This window comes from Capricornis sumatraensis, chromosome 3 (genome assembly GCF_032405125.1).
Source record: "Capricornis sumatraensis isolate serow.1 chromosome 3, serow.2, whole genome shotgun sequence".
NCBI lineage: Eukaryota > Metazoa > Chordata > Mammalia > Artiodactyla > Bovidae > Capricornis > Capricornis sumatraensis.
Window position 1 is genome coordinate 85,888,201 of NC_091071.1, and position 19,010 is coordinate 85,907,210.

The window sequence follows — 19,010 nt, forward strand, 5'->3', positions numbered from 1 at the left end:
TATGTCATTTCCAAGCATTTAAACATTCCCACTTTTAAAAAAAAAAAGTTTTTTCTATGAAAAACCTTTGCCATTTTCCAACAACCAATCTTTTTCCCCAAACTTTAAACTTTTATTTTGTATTGAGGTATAGCCAATTAACAATGTTGTGATAGTTTCAAGTGAACAACAAAGGTACTCAACCATACATATACATATATCTATCCCCCCCAAACACCTCTCTCATCCAGGCTGGCATATAACATTGATCAGAATTCCATGTGCTATACAATAGGTTCTTGTTGGTTATCCATTTTAAATATAGCAGTGGATATATGACCTTCCCAAAATCCCTAACCAACAATCAAATTTATAAACAAGTTTATATGTTAAGAAACATAGTCCAGTCTAGAGGCTAGAAGGGGGAAATCACTTGGGTCAATGTCACAGACTTAATACATAGAAACTTTGAGATTTGAACCCAAAGCAATGAATCTTTAGAACCTGGTTGCTCTGCCAGCTTTTCCCAGGTGCATAGAAAGGAATCTGGGATTCCTGCTCCATAGCCAGGGACTCCTTCCGCTCCACCACACTGCTCATACAGGTTGAGATCTAAGGTCCACCAGAATATAGCCTAACCTATCTTTCCAAAATTATCTCCTCCGTTCCCTTTAATGTGGTCTTTGATTCAGACAACTTTGGTTCTGCAATTTCCCAAACATTAACTGCATTTGCTCAACATCTGTCCTGTCACTTTAAGTTTTCTTTTTCTATCCCTGAAAAGTCCGAATCACCATCTCTAGAGTATACATAAGCGAAGGGGGAAATTTCTTTAGTTTTTATTTCAAGTGCCATCTCCCCCACCTTTACCTTATGCTCCCACTAGCCACAATCATCCCTTCTCTGAATTCTAACTCCCCTAGATTTGCAATATGGTTTTTACTTTCTGGTCTGTGCCTGAGTTCAGAATTTACCAAGATTTCCCTTGTAAAATGGTAAACACCCTGAACATCCACCTGTTGATATTTGGATACTATCTAGCACTCCAGCTACCCAACCCTGCCTTCCAAAGGTAAATATTTAATACATTTTTAGAAAGAACATAAACTACTGAGCCTACTGTACTGTGCCAGAAAACTTGCTTGAAACTTTATAGTTAGTATTCCTATTTCAGAGCTAGCAAGATGGTATAGATGAGATCCCAAAGCATGTCTCCCCATTTTCAAGGTCTCTCTTGGAGAGAAACAGTGCTGCCTGATAAGTTAAAGATTTTTCAAGATGCCATCATTGTCACACTTTACATGTGACTGAGCCTTTGACCTGTTTGTGACATCCAGTCCCACTCCTTGAAAATGTTTAAAGATGAACCAAGCACATCTTCCCCTGTCAGGGCAGCTGCTTCCATGATGAGGTTCTGGAGAGCAGCCAGCCCCACGGTGCTGAGGTCAGGCAAGACGTGTAGGGAATGGATGACAGAAGGCCACCTAATCAGGTGCTGTCTGATGAACTGAAGTGAAACACCGTGGACAGAATGGGTCAAAGACAGGAGAGGCACACAGTTTCAGCCAAGGCCACAAAGCCAGAGCAATGTGGAAAATAGAACTGGAGAATACACAAGCTACCATTTAAAGACAGGGTGGTAGATTATCAACAAAACTACCATGCGGTTCTTGGCTGGAGGAGGGGAAGAAATCAAAGCTATATTTAACAACCAACTCAGTTCTAAACAAGCTACACATTTATTCTTCCCAGAAAGTGATTCTGGCAATGTCTTATTTGCTGTGTCCAAAATTAGTAATAACACGAATAACTGTAACTTTAAAAATGAAGGATATGATTCTGTGTTTTAATACTGAAAAAGCATGACTTTGCACTTGCATTCACCCTATTATATAACAGAACAGTGTAGAGAAAAGAGTATATTTAATGTAAAAGAAAAAACCCTCTGCCCCCGAGAAGTCCAAATTCTAAAAATGACTTAGTCTGCCAACTGTGAAAAAAGCAAGGCTTTGAACATTTCAGCATACCTGGGGTTCATCTCCTCGTCATTCACTTATTGTTACTGTGACTCCCACCATGGGACAGTCTACATGGCCAGAAATACTAATTACTCCCGGGTGAAAATGGTATTATATTTAATACTCCTTTACTCCTAATCCTACCATTCTCCAGAGTCTGGTGAAAGGATGGGCAGGCTTGGGATCTGAAGCTCCTATGCTTCAAAAGGTAACACATCCCATTACCACCATAAGCTCTGCTATATTTGGGAAGAGGTCACTCTTTGAAATTCTGTATGCAATTTTGGGCAATAGAATGGTGGTGGTTTTTTTTTTTTTTTTTTTCAATCCTCCTAAAAAAAGAAATACTGAAGTTATTTTCTCTCTTGCCAAAAAAAGAAGGAAAAAAAAATGAAAGGGAGAAATCAGTTTGAGATCTGATTGCACAGACTTGAGAACAGAGGCACTGCCATACCATAGCAGATGACTCACCCAGTCCTTCATCTTGGCTCCGAATCCTGGCCTCTGCCAGAGGATTCAGAGAAAGGCAAGATGCCATTGTCACTTGGAGACCGTTTATTTAGTGCGAATTTTCCTGACATAAACCTGCTCTTTACTCCAGTCCTGTATGTGGGAATACTCTGGTTTATGAAAGAATAAAGACTTTTAAAAAGTCTTTCAAAACTAAGTTTTATTAGAAAAGAAATAATTATCAGACTCAAGGGTTTGCTAGGGATATGAAAGAAAAAATAATTTCCTATTGGAATTATGTCAGTTGAAGTTATATGTCTGAGAATTTCTCCCCTGAGAACACTGATAAAGTCCCAGATGTCAAAATATGTACAAAAATGCTGCTTAGTTCAATACAACGCACACAGTGCATAAACCATGTGCCCAGCACTATGCCAAGGGTTGTGCAGGTCAGAAATGATAACAACATAATGTAAATAAAATATGTTAACAACAGCAATAATAATACAATGTGGTAAGCATCTAAAGGGAAAAGATTGCTTTAGTTAAAGTTCAGAAGAACGAGTCTCTTTAGGAAATGCTTCTGAAGGTGAGTTTTCCAAACCTATGAATCACTTATATTTTTAGGCATTAAATTATCTCTATCCAAATCAGTTTATTTTAGATATCTGAAGACAGAGTTTTAATGTCCAGAATTCTAAGAGGTAAGATTTCTACATAATGGGATAAGAAATCACTTATACTCATAAAAAGTTAAACATTAAAATACTGGAAAAAAAATATGAAGAGTAGCATTTTGGAATGATAGAGTACATTTTTCATGCTAATTTTTGTGCTAGTATACACAGAAAAGATTATAATTAGTTTCCACTATGGGAAAATAAAAATGCAATTTTTGCCATTTTCATTAAAATGTTAGAAGATTGACAGATTGTGTCAGTACAGTTTATCTGGAATGCAGATACAGAGACAAAGCTGGGAGGGCAAAAGTTTTCTTAGAGGTGACACTTAAAAGAGGAAGAGACAGGATGAAGCAGAAAGAGCCTTTAGGCTGTGATGTTGATCTCATGCTAATGAAAAGAAAGGTGAGAGGAAGTAGAATAGAGAGATACTCAGATTGTGATGCAAATTGGCCAACCCCATGAGGAGCAAAAGTTGACCCCTGGAATAGTGCACATACGAAGTCAGGCACAGAAAGCCCTGTCCCATGGGCTCACTGAGCTATCATTGGCTAGGGGATGCCCTCAGACGAACGCGGCTTTGGCTGAATGCTGCAGCAGACCAGGAAGATGCTGTCACCAGAAGCCAGACCATCCCTTGTGCTCCTCCCAGCTGAAGGCATTCTCCAGGACAGATCAAATGGCAAACCTCCATGGCTGCTAATCAGAGAAGTGGAATCTATCAGAGTCTTTTCAGAAGTTTTGTTACAAATATCCAGAAATACTAGTATAGTCTAAACAACTGTTTATGACTGTGTTCATAAATCTTCAGTTTTGTCCTGGTACAATGACATGAATCTCTCTGTCTTTTTTTTTTTTTTTTTTTTTTTGGCAGGAGTAAGGGGAGTAATAGCCTATGGCCAAGCTGATCTTGTCTTCAGTTATAGTATTCTAGAGGGTAGGATTATATATATATATATATATATATAAACTTCTTTTAGCATCTTCCAAGACTGAGGCAGCTTGACAGGGAGAGACAAGAGTCATCAAACAGTTAGGCATAGGACAGGAGAAGAGAGTAAAAGAGAAGTTATGAAAGAAAATACATGAGATGATAAAGAGATGGAAGATGGAAATCAAGCAACATTTCATAGCAGGAAACCCAGATTGGAAAGGAAAGTGCTGCTGTGTGTGCTCAGTTATGTCTGACTCTTTGAGACCCTATGTTCTGTAGCCTACCAGTCTCCTCTATTTGTGGAATTTTTCAGGCAAGAATGAGCTGCCATTTCCTTCTTCAGGGGATCTTCCTAACTCAGGAATTGAGCCTGTGTCTCTCACATCTCTTGCAGGTGGATTCTTTACCACTGTGCCACCTGGGAAGCCCCAGAAAGGAAAGTGGAACAACATGTAGAATTTTCTGAAGTCTAATTATCCTGTTATAGTTTCTATCAATAACTGTGCATTAGCATCGCCTTGTGACCTCACCCCAGGTCATTATATCAGATTCTCTCTGCATAAGGCCCAGGCATCAGTATTTTTCAAAAGCCCCCTTGGTGGTTCTGACAACACAGCTAGGACTGGGAAACATTGGTTGAAGGAACTGCTTGCTTATGGTGGAGGAGCTTCCCTGGGAAGTGTCATATGTAGAAGTATCATCACTCTTTCTTCCCCGTTCCTCAAAGGCCCCATCCTTTGATTAACTGGAAAAAGACAGTTGGGATTAGTCACCCCTTGTTCTATGAACTGTCACAAATCACCAGAGTCCAACACCTGTAGATCTGAATGCAAAGTAACAGGAAGATCTTTCCCTCCTTGCAAAAGCACGTGGGCAAAGCAGGACGCAGTGCAGGTTGCTTGCAGTTTCATCCAGTCCTAACACCCACACTCGTAAATAATGAAACTAAATAGAAGGATCTGGGGCCACTACATTCTTAGGCCCATTAGTGTTTTAAGTTTTTTCATTAATAATGTTTCTACAACTTTCCCTGAATGCAGATGTAAATTTAGAAATCCTACTTTTATAATCTCTCTTCACCACTATTTATCATACTTTCCTGAATTAAAATAACTGAAACTAGGAAAGGGAGGGAGAGTGGAAGGAAGAAAAGGAGGGAAGAAGAAAGAGCACAAAAATTAAAACTCTCACAAAGACCACTGATCAACCTGCGGCAGAGCACGTTACCCGTGAAACTAGGTGGCCGCGTCAGCTGACAGCCAAGCTGAGATTAGCAGATCTCAGCTAATATATGCTTTGTGTTACATGATTAGCTAGAGAAGAGTGGGTAAAGAACAATTACAGAAATAAAGACAATAACAACTAGAAACCAGAATGTCCTCTTTATACACACTTCTAAAATTCCTCCCAGTTTTTTACTCAGAGAAAACTCTCAAAAATTTATTTTTCATTTAGCTTTGCTTTCATTCAGTAAAATGACATCGTAAACTCACCCATGTTAGTGATGATCCAGCCATCCAGGGATCATCTTCATGTTCCCTATGAGATAACAGAAGAGGCGCTCTGTGTTAGTAAACTCCAGGGGTAGAGTGGAGGAAGTACACTAAAACTCTCCATTTCCCTGTTACATGGTTCCTCCTCCAACTTTCAAAGTGGGTGCTTCAGCAACTCAAATTTCTGGTTGGCTAGACTAAGCAATTATTGTCAAAACTGCTCTGAAAGTAAAGATCATATCTAGTTTATTCATAAAGAGCTTCTACCTATTTATTATGACACCATAGATTATACTGTAGCTCTGAAAGCATCTTGGCATTGAAGTAATAATTAAATGTAATGATTCTCCAAAGCTACTCTTTTTTTTCCCTCTCTCATCTCTACTAATTGAAAAGTCTCTCCTCCAAACAGAGCTTAGGTGATTGACACATTTTTTTTTTAATTAGTGAATTTCTCTAGAGAGAGTGGATAGGTGTTAGCAATCTATTATGCAGGTAAGATAAAGAAGATGCCTGCTGTTCAAAAGTTACCTTTCTATATTGTTTTTGTTTTGCATAAAGATGAGCAACCAAAGAAAGAAATTAAACATACTGTGAAACAACCAAATATTGGATGTATGACCAAATAATGGACCAAATAATTCCATGTATGTAGAAATAAAATTCTTTCAGCAAGTAGTTTTTAGCAAAATCAAAGAACAAGATGCAACAATTAGAGAAGGGGAGAAAGAGAGGATGGAATAGGGAGGTCACAGCCCAGTTCTAGCCATCAGTAAAGTACGTATCTTTTTTTGCATTCTGTGAGGCTAAAGTTTCTGCTGATGAAATGTCCTCACATATTCTGTCAATGTCAGAATGCAAACATCACTAAATAAACCCTTGTGTCAAAATGTCACATAGTGATTATTTATGCTTCTTGACAATACCAATGAATGACAAGGCTGCCTCTATAGCTGCAAAAGGTTGCATACCAATTGTTAGAGGTAACACAGATGAAGGACAACGTAGTCAGCAGAATTCATTTAAACTGTGACATTAAATTAGGTATGTTACCAGCAGCCAACACAGTAGACACAACTGTGATTCTCCTGATTGAAAAAATATTGACTAAACAACTTAATACAAAGTGTTAATGATTAAAACGACTTTCTGAATCCCTGCTATCAAGTGGAGAGTCGTACTGGAGAAGTGTCATTTATTTTTCTTCTTTATTTGCAGGTTGTTTCAGATGTTCTTTCTTCTGGTATTGAATTTGAAGTCCATGTATTTACAGGAGATTGCTATCACCAATAAAGTTTGGATAACACAAAATAAACCCATATGACACAGTGATAAAATCTTTGCAATATATACGCAAAGGGACTAAGATATCCAGCCCCTTTGGTCCTGAATCCTTTGTCTCCTTTCCCAGCTAAGTGAGATAAGTGAAGTTGCTCAGTCCTGTCTGACTCTTTGTGACCTCTGTAGCCTACCAGGCTTCTCCATCCATGGGATTTTCCAGGCAAGGGTACTGGAGTGGGTTGCCATTTCCTTCTCTCTAAGGTAGGTCAATGGGGTAAAACTAAGTATTGTGAAAATATTTTATCAAATCAATCAGTAAAATCTGAAAGGTGATTATAAATCTGTCACCATACATTTCAAATATTAAAAATAATTTTAAAACATTGTTTTATTAGGGATAACATTCTACTAACATTTTCTTCTAATCATTATCCTGACAGGTACTAATACATTAGATGTTCAAAACACAATTCGATGTTAACTGAATCGCTAGGCTTTTGGGGGGTCTTCACTGTGACCTCTGATACTGCCCCCAGTTGTTGAAATATGAATCCTTGCTTTGAAATTTATGGCTTTGTGATCTTAGGTAAGTTACTGATCTCTTTGTTTCTGGCTTTTCTTACTGTTAAAATGAGATAAAAGTAACTTTTTTTGAGGTAGTATGATGTGAGAATTAACTGATAATCTACATAAATCATAGTGTCTAATATTTGGCACAAAATATTTTCAAATTCACTGAAAAGCAAATAAAAATTATCTATAAATGAATAAAATATCCACAGGGAGAATATCTCACCTGCTGTTAGCCTACAGATGATTTTATGGCCACAGAAATATAATGAAATTAAAGCAACAACTAAAGTCAAAAGATTTTAGTAACATTGTAAATTACTCTGTTTTCTCAAGTCAACAGAAATGAATGTGCCTGTTTTCATTCCCTGTTGTTGTTTAGTCACTAATTCAGGTACGACTCTTTTGCAACCGCATGGACTGTAGCCCTCCAGGCTTCTCTGTCCACAGAATTTCTCAGGCAAGGATACTGGAGTGGGTTGCCACTTCCTTCTCCTGTGGATCTTCCCAACCTAGCAACTGAACCTCAGCCTCCTGCATTGGCATGTGGATTGTTTACTGCTGAGCCACCAGGAAAGCCCTTTCGTTCCCTCCACTCTCCCATTTCCCTGTTTCTCACTCAATGCTGGCTGTATCTGGTTTCACCACCTGGGTCTACTATTTGTGGTCTAATGGGCACTTGCATTCACTCATTCAGGATACCTTTGCTTATTGATGGAAGAAGCCCACAGGTCACCTCATTCCACCCCCACCCCTACCCAAGTCCTTGCATCAGTATAAGAAAAGAATGGGCTTCTTAGCAGTCCAACAAAAAGACAGGCTTCATCCATTCTCCACAACAACAAAACTCCTGCTAGAAGCAAAACAGAATAAAACTTTCCTTAACTTTCTCCTGTAATGAAACAGTGAAAGAAGTATTCACCAGAACACTTTTTGTGATGTGGAAGTGTTTGAGCAGAGTCTGAGACATGTGAAAGTGGATGGAGCTATTTCAAAGTCACACCTCAAGAGGTGCTTGTTAGTCTTGAGAGACCATGAAGGACAAAAGGAAGAAAGGAAGAACTGAGAGCAGTCTCAGTGCTGATGGGAGACCTCCCAAAGACAGTCTTTGAAATTCACAAAGTTCATTGGTCTGATGATTGTTTTTGAACCCAATGAAGTGCTTGAGACACACATTCCTCTTGATTTAACATAAAGGAAAGCAAAGATGGTCCTTGCAGCTGCAAGATCTGAAAGATAAAAAGATGCAGGAAGAAATAAGCCCTGAAAACAGACACATCTTGGGAGGGCTTTGGATTGGGTAAGGCCATAAGGGTCAAATCAAGTTGGAATAGTTCTGTGAAGAGTAAGGGGCCTCCAACGTGACCCTTGGTTTACAATCCTGATTTTGTTTTTTGAATTTATTTAAAAACATTTTCCTTATTAAGTCAAAGAGACCAGTGGCTGCACCAGACCAGCTTTAGCACCATTAAGCTTTCATTGTGTTCTGTGTGGGTTACAAAGTGACACAAGTGAGAAAAAGGCATTTGGAAATTAAGAGATAGCGGTGGGCTAAGTTATTAAAATAACTGTACAAATAACAGTCTGAAAATGCTATCAGAGTATTTCAGATAGTGACTTTAGAAAGTAAACCCACCTAACATAATAGTGCACATTTAAATTGGTGCTATTTAAAGGTAAAATAGCTATATAATTTTCTAAGAAACATCTTAATACACACATCTCTAAAGCAAGAGTATTTTATTTTCAAAAGTCAAAACACCTATAAGTAATAAATTAGTTTCATGAAATTGTCACAATGAGTATGTGGAAATAAGAAATATTTATATTGTTTTTCAGAATTTGATAGCATTCATCATCTGTTTGCTGTAAGTTTTAATTGGCTCCAGTAATACCAGGGTTACTTTGAAGAGTTTCCAGTGCTAAATAACTCATGACCCTATGTACTATCTAGAACTGTAATTGAAGGTAAGGAAGAATAATATTCTTAGAACTCCTTCTTAAAAGAGAACTTACAAGGAAGGAAAAATAAAGCAGATAAAAGCCAGAGCTATTCCTGTTGAGGCTGGGTTGTGGCAGAGAATCTCCTCAACACAAATAGAAACTATAGCACTCAGAAGAGCATATCCTCCGTGTGTCTGGAATTTAATTGATAGACTGGAATGGAGATAAGGTGAGGGAGAGATGCCAAATTCATCCCAAACCGAGTCCACTTCCAGGATGCTCTGAGGAATGAGGAGAAAGAACTGATGAAAGTGAATTCCTTGAAGGACTTAAAAGTCTCATGAAAGGAAGTCCATTCCTTCTGAGAGAAGAAGGAGTGAGGTTGAGAAGCTAGTAACAAAGCCTTAGTTATAGAGGGATGAGCAATTGTGCCATAGGTTACCTAGCACACCAAATGTCCTCATCCAGGAACTAATGGTCTGATATAATGTATGAGTCTTGCAGATGTGCAGGTCTGGGGAAGGATTCATGGGAGCCTAAATTCAAAAAGAATAGGCTGTTTCATTAAGAATTCTGTGAGGAAAAGAATGTTGAGTATAAACAGTGCACTTTGGTACCCTTGTGGAATGGTATTAACATTGCATGAGAGAGCTATTTGTAAAAAGCTTGGTTTCTGAGCATTGGGATATCGAAAAGGTGCCTAGCCTACCTGCTATGAGATGGAGTAATCTTGATCCTAGCTTCAGAACAGGGGCTGTCACAGAGGGAGAGTAAAATGCCCAGGAGAGGCAGCTCCATGTGTGATTCCTCAAGGGGAGAACAGAGTGTCAGAAGTGACAGAGCTGACAGTACACACAGGTTCCTCCCCTGAGTGGAAACTTCCATTCCCTGAAAGGCAGCAGAGCAGGAAAAAATAGGAAAAAAAAAAAAAGCCTCTGTTACTTGACCAGACATAGACTTATATCTCAACAATAGTGAATGACCACCAAAAGATTCCCCACAAAAATATGATGGATGGTGGAAGTTGCATTAATTGAAAAAGAAAGTGCTAGGATCAAGTGGCAACAACAGAAAAAGAGGTTAACTATAGAGAAGGAGGGGCTTCCCTGGTGGCTCAGTGGCAAAGAATCTGCCTGCAATGCAGGAGAACATGGGTTTGGTCGCTGGGTCATGAAGATCCTCTGGAGAAGGAAATAGCAACTCATTCCAGTATTCCTGCCTGGAGAATCTCAGGGACAGAGGAGTCTGGTGAGCTACAGTCCATGGAGTCTCAAAGAGACTTAGCAACTGGACAGCAACAACAGAGAAGGAGACTGCACAACCTTTTCTCTTTCAAGTATTAAGAAAGTAATTGGTCAAATTATTTCTGTACTTACTTATACACTCTGTCTTTGCACCTCCAGAATATTCCAACCATACTTCTCTGTGCTGAGTAGAGCTCAGTGGCCCTCTGGAGCTCACATGTCATAAGTACTTTTCAGTCTGTTCACCTTACATGAAATTAGGTGTGTGGACTTCCCTTCTTTTTTCTTTAATGTGAAAAGCTGGTGCTACATTACAAGACAGATAAGACAGAAACTTACTGTGGAATCACTGAGGCTAGCATTGCTAAGAAAGGTAATCCATCTTGGAATCACTGGAAATTGCTTTCCTTATGCACAGAGGAGGCCATAGCTTTAGGATGGTAAAGACTGTGGCCCCATATGGTTGAGAGATAATGCAAAAGAAACCATGTGTTCTGTGTCCATGAGATGGTAGGAAGCTGGCTTCTACCCTGATCCAATGCTCGTGGGACCAGATTTGCCTTTCTGAGAGGTAGCCTTATATATGATATGAAAATCTTATTCACCAGAACTGGAACCTTGGCTAGAGAAAACAGTCTTCCAGTTGTGCTCCAAAGGCAACCATCAGCGGCTGGTTCAGACAGTGCCTCAACTTGAGCCACCCTAGTGCCCCTCAGCAGCTATAATGCACCCTGCTACTAGCATCCACCTTAGTCCAAGCCTCACTGTCTCAAGTTCATGAAGTGAGAGAGAATTAAAAGGACTCGAACCTCTAGGCATCTGCCTTATTGCTTGAATGTTTTCTTTTTTAAAGGTTTTTTGAGGGTTCTGTTTGAGAACCCTCAGAATTTCTCTGGTGCCTTCTGATTGCAGATGGACAGTGCTGGCTGCCTGGAGTTCTGTCTTTAGCTTTCTGTCTTGGGAGTACATCTCTTTTCTCTTTTGCTTTCCAAGCAGAAACACCCTTGGGGGCTTTTCCAAAATGGTCCTCAGCCAGTTCCACTCCCCACAGATATTTTACAGCTTGTTCCCAGGGATACTCCTCTTATTTCGCTGCTTCAGATGTTCTATCAAAGCAAAGCTTTGTTCCACTTTCCTGGTGTGACTCAGGTTCTTGTTCCAGGGTCCCCCAAGCTCCAGGGAAACTATGTCAAGCTTTCCAAAATATTTTCTTGAAAATCCTTCCATCTGGCATTGTCTTTCATTTTTTCCCTCTTGGGAGATTGTGAAGAGGACACACAATAATCTGTCAATTCTTTGAAAAGCTGTCTCACTACAGCCTTTTAAGCAGCAGGTGACATAATTTTGACTGAACCAATTTTATGATCTCTGAGCATGTCTCAAGGTTGTCTGGCACTTTATTTCAGAAATGTAGGGACTTCATAACTACTGCAGACTTTCCAGACTCCTGGTGAATGAAGCACAGCTGTAACTTGATAACATTACCCATGGATCACATGGACCAGTGATCACATTATACATTGATAGCATTATGCATCAACCAAAAGAAATAAGAACATTGGAAAATAAATGATTCTCTAAAGATAATTAGTAAATCTCATACTAAAATATGTTATATAGTTATAATAAACAGGCTAAAGAGATACTAACTAAACAGATTACATACCCAGAACCCACATAAAAACCTAAAAGAATTCCAAACTAGTGACACAGAGTGGGTTCATAATAAATGGCATTGTTGTTATTGTTAAGGAATGTCTTTTATTAAAGTCTTTATTGAATTTGTTACAATATTGACTTCTGTTGTTTATGTTCTTATGTTTTTGGCTACAAGGCATGTAGGATCCTAACTTCATGACAAGGGATTGAACCCACACCTCTTGCACTGGAAAACAAAGTTCCAACCACTAGACCTCCAAGAACGTCCCGGGAATGTCTTAACTGGGGATCCCTGAGAAGCAGATTCTGTGGCAAAGATTCATGAGATACCCCTGTATCAGGGAATATAATCCCAGATAGTGAGAGTGAAGAAAAGGATAATGAGTTTAGGAAGGGGGAAAAGGCAATAGAAGATGCAAGGATTGGGTTGACTAACTGCTCCATCTCAAAAGACCATTTTCTAAGAGGCATTATGGACAACAGCTTCTCATAAAGCAAAAAAAAAAAAAAAGTGATCTCTAGTTGTCCCCCAACCTGTTATTGGTTAGTCAAGGATGTACCCCCAAAAGATTAATTACTCCAGTTCCTACAACACTCATGCATACCCCACACACACATACGTCCCCTGCTTGTATATATTTTGACATCAGCTACAAATACCTCTACATCACTACTCTTCAATAAGAAGGCCTTAGGGCAGGCGGTCTGTGTTGTGAAGTTGGTCACAGTCTACCCCCAGTTAGTTCTGGCTATAGTCATTGGAGTTGGAGCAGGTAAAACAGTGAGATGGAAGGGCTGAGGGAGAACCATTTTGAAGTAGTGTGTATCTGAAACCAAAAAAAATTAATAAATTAACTATTGTGTGGAAGTCAGGTATCAACTTAAACCTATATGCTAATGCTTACTGGTTCCAAATAGGAAAAGGAGTACGTCAAGGCTGTATATTGTCACCCTGCTTGTTTAACTTATATGCAGAGTACATCATGAGAAATGCTGGACTGGAAGAAACACAAGCTGGAATCAAGATTGTCAGGAGAAATATCAATAACCTCACATATGCAGATGACACCACCCTTATGGCAGAAAGTGAAGAGGAACTAAAAAGCCTCTTGATGAAAGTGAAAGAGGAGAGTGAAAAGGTTGGCTTAAAGTTCAACATTCAGAAAATGAAGATCATGGCATCTGGTCCCATCACTTCATGGGAAATAGATGGGGAAAGAGTGGAAACCGTGTCAGACTTTATTTTTTTGGGCTCCAAAATCACTGCAGATGGTGACTGCAGCCATGAAATTAAAAGACGCTTACTCCTTGAAGAAAAGTTATGAGCAATCTAGATAGCCTATTCAAAAGCAGAGACATTACTTTGCCGACTAAGGTCCGTCTAGTCAAGGCTATGGTTTTTCCAGTGGTCATGTATGGATGTGAGAGTTGGACTGTGAAGAAAGCTGAGCGCTGAAGAATTGATGCATTTGAACTGTGGTGTTGGAGAAGACTCTTGAGAGTTCCTTGGACAGCAAGGAGATCCAACAAGTCCATTCTGAAGGAGATCAGCCCTGGGATTTCTTTGGGAGGAATGATTCTAAAGCTGAAATTCCAGTAATTTGGCCACCTCATGTGAAGAGTTGACTCATTGGAAAAGACTCTGATGCTGGGAGGGATTTGGGGCAGAAGGAAAGGGGACGACAGAGGATGAGATGGCTGGATGGCATCACTGACTCGATGGACGTGAGTCTGAGTGAACTCCGGGAGTTGGTGATGGACAGGGAGGCCTGGCGTGCTGCAATTCATGGGGTCGCAAAGAGTCAGACATGACTGAGTGACTGAACTGAACTGAACTGAGACAGAAAAAATAGAAAATGAAACCATTAAATAAAAGGTGATATTGATGCATATTCATCTCTAAAAAGCTTATTAAAAACACTGGAGATAGAGGAGACTGCAAAGCAAAAGTAAATGATAAGGGAAGTCCCAATTCTGTGCATGCTGAGGGATGCATTGATGTGTTTCTTGAAGCTGTTTCCTTCTGTGTAGTCCCGAACCCTGCCCTCTCCTTGTTATCCTTCAGTGTCACTGAATTGCATGTCTTTGGTCTCCTCAAGGACTTTCACCCAGGTTTGTACAGTACATGTGAGGTTTGCCAGATCCTTGCCTTGTTTGTCCTCACTCCATGCCCTCTGCATGTTCTTGTTGACACTCTCAAATATATCCACAGGTTGATCATTTTCAAATCTATTTTGTCAACCCTGATTTCTTTCGAGTTCCATATCAGTATTTCTCCCATGTTGCTGCTATACACCCATATCAAATTTTGTGGGCTCAAGTCTGAAATCAGTACTCCTTTCCCAGGACACATCAGTAGTCCTTCTTCTGTCTTGAGGCACTATTGAAATTGTTATCCCTGCCATGCCCTGAGATAGAAATCTTAGAGTCGTCATTGGCTCCTTTCTTTCCCATATTCAACACATCAGCCTCTCTTGTCAATTCCTTCTCAGAATGTTTCTCAAGTCTGGCTTGTCTTATCTAATTCCATTGCAACTGCCTTAATTCAGGAACTCGGGATCACTCATCTGAAATATTGCAATAGCTTCCCATCTGTTCTTTCTCTCACCAGGCTCTCTTACTATAGTCCCTCCATCAAATTCCTGCCAAATGATCTTCCTGAAAGCATTTTTAATTGATCATGTCCCTATCCTGTTTTAAAACCTCCCTTGTTCCCACTTCTCACAGAAGGATTATTTTTTTAAACAATATTTTTTAACCTCAAGTTTGCCTGGAAGACAAATATATAACCCTCAACTCCTGGTACTCCACTGTTCAAGCATCTATTAAACATCTCAATCCTAGTTTTGAAATATATGTCAACCATTTATGCTTCTGGAAATTCTAAATTAAGCCTTCCATCATAATAAGAACTCTACTATTCATATTTGTATGCCGCAGAGTATAATCTATTGGCTAGAACAGAGTAGGATCTCAAAAATGGTTATTATTGAATGAATATTTAGAGATAGGAATTGCTAAAGTAGGATCTTTCAAAAATATGTTTCAGAAGTATGTTAAAATACTGTCATATATAAATATGGTTTTGTAGATAAACCAATTGGGAACATATTAGAAAAAAGTGAAATAATTTTAACTGGACTACTCAGAATCTCTTTTTAATGCATATCATGAATCTTAAAAAAGCAATGTAGTATAAAAATATTCACTGAACATTTTGCTACCAAACCAATATTTGAAATGAGTTATTCTTTAAGGAAATTATTTTGAAAATGTTTTTATGAGCAGGTTCACTAATTCACTATAAGACAGTAATAAAGACAGGTTCCTCTCATATGTATCTTTATTCACCAGAAGAATATATAATATGACCCAAAGGTTATATAGTTTACTTATAATTAAATTTAAACTATTCTTCAAGGCAGATGAAAGGAACACAGGGCAAGGTTAATTTTTCAATGCCATTCCAAGCAAATATTGTGGATGATTTCATATTCTTGACAACAATAACAATAATAAATAAAAGACCATGTATTTTTTTCTGGATTGTATTCATATCCTTCACTAAATTGTTGGCTTGAGACCTTGAGAACTCAGGGCAAAGCTGACAATGGAAAATAAGCACACTGATCATTATTATGTAAGTACTAAAACAAACAATCCAAGGATATAATAAAAAACACTTTTTGATTAGGGTATTTCAGAAGAAACACAAATATTTTACTGGGTAGAAAATGATTTGCCAAATTTTATTAAAAGAGGCAAGTTCTGACTACATCAACCTGTATTGGGACTCGGGAATCTGTCCTTTAACAAGTTTTTCTTGTAATTCTTATGCAAAAAGTCCAGAACTAACAGATAACACTTATACATACCCTGCCTTCACTTATAACAATCTATTGAAAGGCTACACAAAAGAAAGTGAATGAATAGGGTGTGATGGCTAATTTTATGTGTCAACCTGGCTTGGCCATGGTGCCCAGATAGATGGTTCAACATTATTCTAATGTTTCTGTGAAGATTAGAAAACAAGAACTTCTGTGAAGTTTTTGATAAAATTCACACTTAAATCAGTGGATTTAGAGTAAAGCCAATTGCCTGCTATAATGTGGGTAACATTATCCAATCAGTTGATGACTACCTACATCAAAAGGCTGACCTCCCCACTCCCAACTGAGAAAGAGGAAATTCTCCAGCACACTGCTTTCAGACTCCATCTGCAACAGCACATCTTCCTGCTTCCCCAGAAGACTGCCTTTGGATTTGAACTGCAAGTCTCCTGAGTCTCTCACCTGCTTACTTACTTACTTTGAAGTTGCTCAGTCGTGTCTGACTCCTTGCGACCCCATGGGTTGTAGCTTACTACTCTCCTCCGTTCATGGGATTTTCCAGGCAGGAGTACTGGAGTGAGTTTCCATTTCCTTCTCCAGAGGATCTTTCTGACCCAGGGATCGAACTCGGGTCTCCTGCATTTTAGGCAGAAGCTTTACCATCTGAGCCACCAAGGAAGGTTCTCACCTGCTAGCCTATCCCCATCAAATTTTGGACTTAAGTCTTCCAAAATCACAAGAGGTTACTCCGACAGATAGATAGATCAATCTATCCTATTGGTTTTGTTTCTCATTAGAACTCTAACTAATACACAGGAAAAACAATGTCAGCAGTTGCCCAATTACTCAACTTCTAACGTTTCTCAAGCTGGGTTCTGGAATTCGTATTGATTGATTTGCAGGACTCCATAATCTGCTGAGAATGCCCATTTCACCACTCCACCCTGCATGTCTGGATAAACCAACCAGACTCTGTCCCTTGAATATCAGAAATAAAACTGAAATACTAAAATCAATCTGCCTTGGGGTACTTGAAATATTGAAGCCAGGACTGAGAACCACTGATATCAGTCTGTATGTGCAATGTCAAGGCCAGTGGTTTTGTTTATTTTTAATTCTAGAAGTCATGGAAACCACTCAAAGCTTTTGAATAAAAAGGTGTCCTTATCAGGCTTAAGGATTTTTTTATATGCTCATGCTGACAGCTGGGACAGAATGAATTGGGTAGGGAGGGTAAAGTGTGAACATCAGAAGATTAAGTGACTTGGGTGAGGGAAATAGCAGTGGAGAATAAAAAGTTGATGGATTCAAGGTACATTAAGAGATAAAACTGATATGAAATTGCCAATTGATTGTCTGGGTGTGGGCAAAGAGTGAGGGAGTGAGCCATGACTCCTGGGTTTCTACAAGCAATAGATCACAAGATGCTACCATTTTACTAAACAGGATCAGTGCCAGACCGTTGAATTTTTAATTCTATCTTGGGCATTTAAGTTTTAAATGCACAAAGTTGAATATGTATATCTAAAATACAGAAATAAATTTTGGACTAATTGTCATACTGACAAACTCAGTGCTCTCTTCTTTGATAACACATTGGTTCTAGGGACTATGAATTATTACAGAGATGAGAAATGAGCTGAATTAAAAAGTGTAAAACGGTTGCACTAAGAATTTTTTTTAACTTATTTAAAGTATGGTCAAGATGTGCTTCTTTTATCTATGCTTAAGATACTGCATTGCTGTTCTGAGAGAAGGGAAAAAAAGAGATCAATAGTTTCTAAATGATCCTTCAAAGCAGTTTTTTTTTCTTTTCTCTTTGGCTTAGAACGTAAGGGAAGATGCAATTAAGCAGTTTCTATAGCAGTTACAGTCAATGGAAATCCAGTTCTAATCATTTCAGTAAGTTTCTTTGATTTTTATTTTATCTGTTAATAGACCCACATATGCCAACATGAGTTATTCCTGATATTACAGAAATATGTCTAAATGTTGTCTAATCTACTAAGGGAATTGATTTTCTTGACTCTAGAGTTATACTTCCACGATGAATCTGAACAATGACTATGGCATCAAGAAACTATAGGTGACTAGTGAAAAGTAGTTACTAAAAGTTTTCCAGAAGTTACCAGCAGCCTCTCTGAGAAAAATTCAGTTTTCTAACAAAACGATCCTTCCTTATGGCTTGGCTGATCTCAAGAGTGGGCCTTGTAATCTCTAACACAGGCAGAGCTGTGAATGCAGACAGTTAGTGGACAGTAGTCAAAGACATGGTGGTTTTCTTTCAGCACACATATTCTCCCAGAAGATAAAGTAAGAAATAATTGACAGATCATTGACACAGGAGCAACAGATGAAAAATAAGATAAAACAGTAAACTGGTTATAACTATAGGAGACATAATTTATAATTAGGAGGTGCATTTATTTGTTCTTCTTTATCATAAAGCTTAAGTGTGTTTGATAAATTATCTGTTTATAAAACAGCAATTTATACCAACTCACTGTAGTAAAAAAGTGGAGGCCAATAGTGAAAGACCAAGAGTGAAAGAAACAGAAGAGACCTCATACTCACAAATATCAAGCCATTTGGCCTCCATTTTTACCACTAGAGTTGCATTTTTTAAATAATAAATCTTTCTTAAATCTTAAAAATTTACTATTACTATAACTATGCAAGGATTCCTTGTGGAAGGATCTAAGCAGACTGTCATTTTACCTGGACTCGTAAGTTAGGAACATTAGCTGACAACCCATCTTCTTGGCTGGGGGTGCTGCGATTGGCAGAAGCCCATAACATTCATAGGTCTACCTGAAGCCATTGCTGCCTAAAACCCGGAGGAATAGTTATACCTGATCAGAGAGATATGGTTAATCCAAAATGATACATGGTGTGAAAAGCATTCATATTTGGCTTTGAAAGATATTT